The sequence below is a fragment of the Setaria viridis genome, chromosome 2, assembly GCF_005286985.2.
Source record: "Setaria viridis chromosome 2, Setaria_viridis_v4.0, whole genome shotgun sequence".
Lineage (NCBI taxonomy): Eukaryota > Viridiplantae > Streptophyta > Magnoliopsida > Poales > Poaceae > Setaria > Setaria viridis.
This window is the reverse complement of record NC_048264.2, coordinates 27,065,828-27,075,470: the sequence shown is the minus strand read 5'-3', so window position 1 is coordinate 27,075,470 and position 9,643 is coordinate 27,065,828. Positions and strand designations below refer to the sequence as shown.

At 41.2% G+C, this 9,643-nt stretch overlaps 1 non-coding gene across 1 annotated transcript; it reads left to right on the top strand.

Moving 5' to 3' along the window:
• Positions 1-4,570: 4,570 nt before the first annotated feature.
• On the top strand, positions 4,571-4,657 carry TRNAY-GUA (transfer RNA tyrosine (anticodon GUA)). The gene is given in 2 exon segments: positions 4,571-4,607; positions 4,622-4,657. It is a non-coding gene; the product is annotated as a tRNA-Tyr (tRNA).
• The last annotated feature ends 4,986 nt before the right edge of the window (positions 4,658-9,643 follow it).

The window sequence follows — 9,643 nt, the reverse complement described above, 5'->3', positions numbered from 1 at the left end:
GTCACGTCGAGGAGCGCGGGCGCCTCTCTGCGTGTCAAAGCCGGATTCTGGGCATGGGCGCCCCATCGGTTGCATTTATGGCGAGATCGGTGGGGGCCCACAAGATCTGCGCCCTCGTCTGCTGGTCCACGCCCATCCTTGGGTGAGGTGAGGCTCTGTCCTGTGGGTCCGGATGCGTCCGACCCAGCGTCCCGGGGTCGAGCGAGATGGAGCCTTGCGGCGAGGGGTCGGGCGGGTTTGACCCCTTGCGCCCGGGGTCGGGCGAGGTGGAACCCTGCGGCGAGGGGTCGGGCGCGTCCGACCCCTTGCGCCCGGGGGATGCGGAGCGGCCCTCGGGCGGTCGGGCGAGGTGAAGCGGAATATTCCCTGGTCATGCCAAGTCGGCGGAGGTCACTGTCGCTGGTAGTAGGCCTGGGCCCTTATGACCGTTGTTTAAGGAATACAAGGAGGTCGTTAATATTTCCCCCCAACAGAGGATAATTAGAAGAAGGAAAAAGTGTATTTTTCATCCCTCAAGTATTGCAAAAGTGTGATATTAATCCCTCATGTTTCATTTGGTGCATAACCCCTTAACTAACTAAACAGGTGTATTTATCATCCCCACCTTAGTTTAACAATGGTTTAGTATCATATAATAGCAGTTTAGGTCATGTAATCATCTTTCTAAATGCTATTCACTGCTTGTCCACGTCTTATGTTGAGGCAATCACAATAACAATTGAGTGTAACCAGTCTGTTAATTTTTTTGGAAGAAAGGTAAAGGGTAGTCAATTTAGAGGATGTACTGAAATATTTTTATTGATTTTATATTTTTAACTCAGCATGTTACATTGCTAAGCAGTGATATAATTAGTTAAGGGATTGATTTGCACCAGGGATGAATATCACACTTTCAAAATAATTAAGGGATAAAAAATACACTTTTTCCTCGGAAGAAAGAAAGAAGAAAGAAAGAAAGAACTCTTTTTTTATAGGACAAGCAAGAAAGAACTCCTGACGCATGTATGTGCTGGGGAGAAAATGGGTCCGTTTGTATGCCGTCAGAGGCGACAAATTCTCGCAATGTTGCCTTCAACCGCGCGTCACTATTACCTACAGAATCGCATGCGCTTGAAGGAACCATGATTAGCAGGCCACGATGGATCATAATTCAGCTCAATAAGATTGCTTCTTTGGTAGTTGTCCCTAAAAAGTGAAAAAGAACTAGTGCATGCATGCAAGAGAGACAAACGCAATTGAAAATTAAAAAAGCTATAAAATTCCGATTACACCATTGGTTTATTAAATAAAACCTTCACAACAATATCCCACTTAACTATATTTGGATAAATTTTTTTATTCATATTTTTTAATCAATGTTGCATATTTTCTGCTTGACACGTACACGTAGAACAAATTCAATAAACTCATGGAACAAAATAATCATATGCATCGAACAAAGTATTCAAACTCACAAAACAAAAATGTATACCCTTAAAATAAATTATAGAAACTCACAGAACAAATATATGTATACCTGAAATAAATTATATGAACCATCAAATTCAAATTCCGATTGCATCATTAAATTTCTTATTATCAGATTTTTAAATATATATATTTTATTAAGAAAAAAATATTTTTTAGAAAGAAGGAAAAAATAATTTTGCAACCTACCTGCGCTAATGGTCTAGCCGTGCGTATCGGTGTGCTACTATGATAGACTGTGGCTATATATATTTTAGACTATTACTAATAGCTAGCTCATAGCAGGGAACATAATTTATGCATGCATGCGGAGGATAAACTTGATGACATCATCTATATATAAAAAAAGTTTCAACCAAAACAATCTATTAATCAGAAACCTTATATATAAACGGAACAAATTCTGTGAACTCACCTAACAAAAGATTTGTATGCATTGGAACTCAGTGAAAAAAAATTATATCTCTAGAATAAATTATAGAATTCATAGAAATATTTGTACTTCTCAAAAAAAATATATGAACTTAATGAAGAAAACGCATCGAACAAATTATATGGACTCAAGGAACAAAGATATATAACTCTAGAACAAATTATGTAAACTCGTGGAACAACAACTTCTACACTTCAACAAATTAATGAACTTATGGAACAATATAAGTCTACACAAAGAACATATATACAAATTTAGAGAACAAAGATATATACCATTGGAACAAATTATAAATATCGCATAACAAAATAATGTATAGATGGAACAAACTATATAAACTCATGGGATAAAATAGTTATACATATTGAAAAAATTATATAAACTAATAGAACAACCATGCATAAACCTAACATAAATTATCTAAACTCAAATAATAAATATTTGTACACTTAGTATAAATTATCCAAACTTAAGGAATAAAAATATATACATCTAGAACAAATTATACGAACTCGCGCACCAGCGATTTTCACACCTCAAACAAATTAATATAACTTAACATCAAAATCAAATGAAATAAAAGATAAACAAAGAATGAAAAGTCTATAAAACCAACAAATAATTTAACATCATGAATAAATTAATCTAAAATTTAACATGACTCCACGCTTGACCAAATCATTTTTAGAGGCAAACAAAATATGTATAATTATTTTGCAAAGGACTAAAAAATATTGAAGGAAATATATATAATAAAAACAATAAAATACATAAAATAGAAAAAAATAAGTAAGAAACAAATATAAAAAATAAAGTAAAATTTAAAAGAAAAGAAAACATTAAATAAAATCTAGTAGCACAAATGAAAGGTGAAATGGAAATAAGGTATAGGCTGCAACCATAGTTATAAATATACTGTCTAAATAAGTCCGTGATTCATTTCAACCACAAGCCACTTGTAGTGTAATGGTAGTACACTTCCCTCCAATCTGGTAGGTCGTTCAAATCCCACTCCCAACATTATTTCTGCCGAGCAGCAGAAAAAGAGGGAATAAAGATGGGCCGAGCTAAGCTGACTAAAAGGAGAAAAACAGACCAACTGAATCTAGGTTACTGCAGAATTAAATGGGCCGAACTTGTTACTGACGGGCTGAGGTAAACTGAATGCAAGACGTACCGAGCTGACATGAGAAAAAGAGAAAATATAAGATGGGCCAAGCCGAATCTAGCAGGCTGAAGATTTAATCGATCGAATTAGGACTGCTACCTCGCACGCGCGATAGATTGCTATCTTAATAGTCGCGCGCGGAGAAAGGCCCAGCGCGCGAGCTCCGTCTGGGCAGAATTAGTGGGCCGTTTGTGGGCTTCGTTTAATTTCTAGCAAACTTTCTGATGAAGATAGGAGGCCCTTGCTCTGTAAAATATCATCCTAAACAAACCTACCTAAAGTACTCAAACTATTTGCTGGTAGTTTAAGTACTACATCTCTGTATCCCTTTCTCTATGGACATGTCAACGGTCGAGGCCGGATTTTTTTTATCCTTACGCCCTGTTTGGACGTTTTGTGATTTTTTACATATATAAACAACTTCCGGTTGTATTTGTTAGTGCACAAGAATACTACTGAATTTTCTTACCCCTGTAAAACGCTGTTTGGGTAAATGCCAAAAAAAAAAAACTCTGCTGATGCAGCTTGGTTCCGCCGCGGACATTGGTGCCACTCCGACATCCCGTCGTCCTCCTCGTGCCGTTCATCATCACCGTTGCCTTCTAGCGCAAATGCGCAATACATGTCCAGGCAAAAAGGCTCCGCTCATCATCCTTCAATACAAGAACGAGTCCATCACTTCGCAACCAGGCAACATCGCATTAGATTCAGAGCTTGTAATTTCCACCGATTTTACACATAAAACTGGCCTTCCTAGGCCCTTAATCTAAAAAATGATAAACCTATAGCAGCCTCTCAACATGAGTGGACCTCATGAACTGGATGGGTCCAGTATGAAAGACAAAGTGCACGACATGTACTGTGTGAGACTCATACCAAGTTTAGACTTTTTCACTTGTCTGGTGCATTATCGAGTGGTCGTTCCTCTTCCTACGACCGTAGGTGTACAACATTCAAACTGTTTCTCTCTTGCGTGTTGATGACAAAATCAATACTTGCCAACAATCGGTCAATCGCCTTATTAATTTGACACCAACTTAGCTAGGGTTGTATGCCCTTAATCCCTTGGACCAGAGTCATCAACAAAAGCACAACGTGCAGCATGAACGGATTGGATGTGGTGTAGATAAACAAACGTGCGTGGCTGTAGCTGCTGTAGCGGGTTGCTGCAGCCAGCACTACCGATCACCCCTAAAATAGGGAGCACGCAGATGAAACATAACGACTAAATTACGAGCAAAGTCTACCGTGATTGTTGCTACTTCAGGCTACTGGCTCAATCTCGGCTAGCTAGCAGCTGCTAAAACTAGAAACTTCAGTAGGCTGGGTGGTATCGACTGTGGTCTCGATCGTGAAACAGAAAAGCACTTTGAAATTAAGGCCTAAAAGAAACTGGGAAGTCCTGGTTGGAAATCTTGTCGCTTTTCCATGGAAATAAACCTTCAACTGTTGCTAAGAGGTTCACTAGGTTATTAATATAAAGTTATTGGAAGTTTCACAATCCGACCTTAGCTCAGTTGGTAGAGCGGAGGACTGTAGTCGTTCGCAGATAAATCCTTAGGTCGCTGGTTCGAATCCGGCAGGTCGGACACTTTTTTATCCTTTTTTTTACAAATTTTCTTTCCAGCTTAACTTCCGACGCTATTGATCTCAATTGCATGGTTTGTTTTCTGAAGAACTTTGTGGGAAAATTTTGTTGCGCGCCATATGCTTCATTATCGTCTCTTACTCAGTCAAGCATCATTATGTTTTCCCTTGCAACTATTAGACCATTCTTAATCTTCTTTTGGGGCATGTGAGCTTTCAGAATCCTAACAAACACGTAAACGAGACTGATCAGATATTCATTGTAGAATTGACCAGTTTGCATCCCCTTCCATCGCAGAAAACAAAAAATAACTAGCATCAAGCATCAAGCAATGACTAATTAGTATGATATGTTTGAAATTGCTAAAACGGACATAGTGTCGCAGAAAAGATGCAGTACCTGAAACACTATACTTGTCTTAACTTTACTATTAATAACAAAACAAGCTCCCTGGCTCACACAACCTCAGTTATCACTGTTCCAAAAGTTGGCTATCCGCTATTCTAAAAAAAATGGCTCGAATTTTTTTTATTTATAGTGTTTTACAAAATATATATCCTAATAAAAAAATTACAAATCTATACGTATATAAGCAACTATAGCCAACTGAAATGGTGGAATTTAACTTGACCCACCTTACTGCCAGTTGAACCGGCAGAATTTCTCTTCTCAGTTCAGCACATCTTAAAAATATCGTACTTTTTCATATGAACTCACATGGAGATAAACTTTATATGAAAGTTGTAGATCTTGACGAGGTCTACAACTTTTTAATTCAAACTTTTTAATTTGAAACCATATTGTGCTCAAATAATCAACGTAATGTTCATATCTAAAATTTGAATTTTAGATCTGAACATTGCGTCGATAATTTGAGCACCAAGATGGTTTCAAATAACAAAGTTTTGAACTACAAAGTTGTAGAATTTTAGATATGAACATTGCGTCAATTATTTGAGCACCAATATGGTTTCAAATAAAAGTTTGAATTAAAAAGTTGTAGATCTCGTCAAGATCTACATATTCATATAAATGTTATGTCCAAGAGTTCATCTGAAAAGGTTATAATTTTTTTAAATATGCTGCCCAATGTTCATATCTAAAATTTGAATTCTAGATCTGAACATTATGTCGATTATTTGAGCTTTCACCAGGATGGTTCCAAATAAAAAGGTTTAACCTACAATGTTGTAGATGTCATTGAGATCTACAATTTTCATATAAATTTATTTCCATATGAGTTCATATACTGCTCAGAGAAGGGAAATTCCGTTGGTTCAACTGGCAGTAAGGATTCCACTGTTTCAGTTGGCTATAGATTTGCAACTTTTTTATTAAGATACATATTTTTACAAAACACTAAAATAAAAATAAACAATCCAAAAAGTCCTCCCGTAGAACAGATTGCAAAAGAAGGGGTGAAAATAATACTTCCTAGAACTAGGTACAACATGGATCACCTGGACGGCACTCCGTTCAATAATTATCCTGGCTACAGTAGAAGTCACGAGAAGATAGTGCGCGATAGAGGACAAGGCAAAAGGAATAAACAGTGACTTCTACTGTAGCCAGGACAATTATTGAACGGAGCACCGTCCAGGTGTCCAGGCAACAGAAGAGGACAATAATTGAAGGCACCAGACATCTTAACCACGAAGCAACTCCAGAAGCCTCTGCCGCGACTATAAAAGGAGCTGCCAGGTGAAGCATTCGAAATCACCGAAGGAATCACCGAAGCAGACATCGTAGAACCACATCACCGAAGAAGCAAGATCACCGAAGACCTCCACCCACACTCCACTCATACTCCATGAAGACATCCACCACCTTGGAAGTGCTCTGAGGAATAATTAGCCACCATTAGTAGAATCACCCCACTACTATTGTATTACTCCACCACCTCTGTGCTACTACTAGAATAAAGGGAGGCCATCGAAGCTCGTCCCTCGGTTTGTAAGGTAATCAAGGTTTGTGCTAAGTGCTTGGGGTTTCCCGAAAGGGAAAGCTGCGTGTAAGCTTGTCCCGTGGAAATGGATTAAGCTGTCCTGGTATTATCCTTGCCTTCCTTTAAGCTCGTTCGTATGGGGCGATGTCTCTACGCTAGGGACCCTAGAGGAGAAACCTCTGCGTGTGTCGTTCTCGTGTTAGCCCTGGTAGAGGCATTTGAGGAGAACCCTGTGTGCGCAGAGAAGTGTTCCCTTCGGGTGGAACTGCCTGGGGAGACGGTAGAGCCTGAATCATGTGTGAGCGTGGCTGGGAACGGTGAGGGTGAAGATCGGGTTGGCCTGGTTTTGAAGCGAGCTAGCGACGCATGCGGTGAGTACTGAGTAGGACTGTCACAAGCATAGCAACACGTCCAGCTGAATTTTTCGGTCTCGCCAACCCGCAAAGATCCTGAGAATCGATATAATCAAGATATATACCTAATCACGCACCCGCGCGTACCATATCTGCTGAAAGCGACCCCGAATAGTAGCTCAATAGTACTCAATAGTGAGCAAATAGTGCCGCCACATTTCCATCCATCCTGAGGTGCTTCACCCACTCCCTGGTGAGTGCTCGGGCACTATTCATATTCCTATTTTGAATAGTGAGCTGAATTTCAATAGTACCGCGAATTTGAATAGTGTTCGTTGAATTTGAATACTGCAGTGAATAGTAACTCAAAATTTGAAATCCGATATTTTCAAAGTCGCTTGAATTTCCCTTGTTTCATCTTTTGTTCCTGCACTCTCTGCGCACACAGGGTTCTCCTCAAACGCCGCTACCAGGGCTAACACGAGAACGACACACGCAGAGATTTCTCCTCTAGGGTCCCTAGCGTAGAGACATCGCCCCATACGAACGAGCTTAAAGGAAGGTAGGGATGCTACTAGGACAGCTTAATCCATTTCCACGGGACAAGTTTACACGCGGCTTTCCCTTTCGGGAAACCCCAAGCACTTAGCACAAACCTTAATTACCTTACAAACCGAGGGACGAGCTTCGACGGCCTCCCTTTATTCTAGTAGTAGTACAGAGGTGGTGGAGTAATACAATGGTAGTGGGGTGATTCTACTAATGGTGGCTACTATTTCCTCAGTGCACTTCCGAGGTGGTGGATATCTTCATGGAGTATGAGTGGAGTGTGGGTGGAGGTCTTCGGTGATCTTCCTTCTTCGGTGGTGTGGTTCTGCGATGTCTGCTTCGGTGATTCCTTCGGTGATACTGAATGCTTCACTTGGCAGCTCCTTTTATAGCCGCAGCAGAGGTTTCGGGAGTCTCCTCCTCTTCTATTGCCTGAACAGCTGGACGGCGCTCCGCTCTTCAATAATTGTCCTGGCTACAGTAGAGTCCCTATTTATTCCTTTTGCCTTATCCTCTATCTCTCACCCGTGCGTACCGCATCCGCCGAAAAGTTGCTGAAAGCGACCCTGAATAGTAGCTCAATAGTGATCAATAGTGAGCTAATAGTGCCGCCACATTTTCATCCATCCTGAGGTGCTCCACCCACTCCCTGGTGAGTGCTCGGGCACTATTCATATTCCCATTTTGAATAGTGAGCTGAATTTCAATAGTGCCGTGAATTTGAATAGTGTTCGTTGAATTTGAATAGTGCAGTGAATAGTAACTCAAAATTTGAAATCTGAAATTTTCGAAGTCGCTTGAATTTCCCTCGCTCCGTCTTTGTTCCTTGCACTGGTATCATACTGCATACTGCATGCCATGATGTTGTGATTAAAGTATACGACATCAATCATTTGGGCGTGGAAAACCATACCAAGCAGCATCCAGAATGTCACGAGAAGACAGTGCGCGATAGAGGACAAGGCAAAAGGAATAAACAGTGACTTCTACTGTAGCCAGGATAATTATTGAACGGAGTGCCGTCCAGGTGTCCAGGCAACAGAAGAGGAGAATAATTGAAGGCACCAGAAGTCTTAAGCACGAAGCAACTCCAGAAGCCTCTGCCGCGACTATAAAGGGGCTGCCAGGTGAACCATTCGAAATCACCGAAGGAATCATCGAAGCAGACATCCACAACCACACCACTGAAGAAGCAAGATCACCGAAGACCTCCACCCACACTCCACTCATACTCCATGAAGACATCCACCACCTCGGAAGTGCACTGAGGAATAATTAGCCACCATTAGTAGAATCACCCCACTACCACTATATTACTCCACCACCTCTGTACTGCTACTAGAATAAAGGGAGGCCGTCGAAGCTCATCCCTCGGTTTGTAAGGTAATCAAGGTTTGTGCTAAGTGCTTGGGGTTTCCCGAAAGGGAAAGCCGCGTGTAAGCTTGTCCCGTGGAAATGGATTAAGCTGTCCTGGTATTATCCCTGTCTTCCTTTAAGCTCGTTCGTGTGGGGCGATGTCTCTACGCTAGGGACCCTAGAGGAGAAACTTCTGCGTGTGTCGTTCTCGTGTTAGCCCTGGTAGAGGCGTTTGAGGAGAACCCTGTGTGCGCAGAGAAGTGTTCCCTTCGGGTGGAACTGCCTGGGGAGACGGTAGAGCCTGAGTCCTGTGTGAGCATAGCTGGGGACGGTGAGGGTGAAGACCGGGCTGGCCTGGTTCTAAAGCGAGCCAGCGACGCATGCGGTGAGTACCGAGTAGGATTGACACAAGCATAGCAGCACGTCCGGCTGAAATTTTTGATCTCGCCAACCCGCAAAGATCCTGAGAATCAATATAATCAAGATATATACCTAATCACGCACCCGGGTGTACCATATCTGCTGAAAGCAACCCCGTATAGTAGCTCAATAGTGCTCAATAGTTAGCAAATAGTGCCGCCACATTTTCATCCATCCTGAGGTGCTCCACCCACTCCCTGGTGAGTGCTCGGGCACTATTCATATTCCCATTTTGAATAGTGAGCTGAATTTGAATAGTGCCCTGAATTTGAATAGTGCAGTGAATAGTAACTCGAAATTTGAAATCCGAATTTTTCGAAGTTGCTTCAATTTCCATCGTTTCGTCTTTTGTTCCCGCACTGAT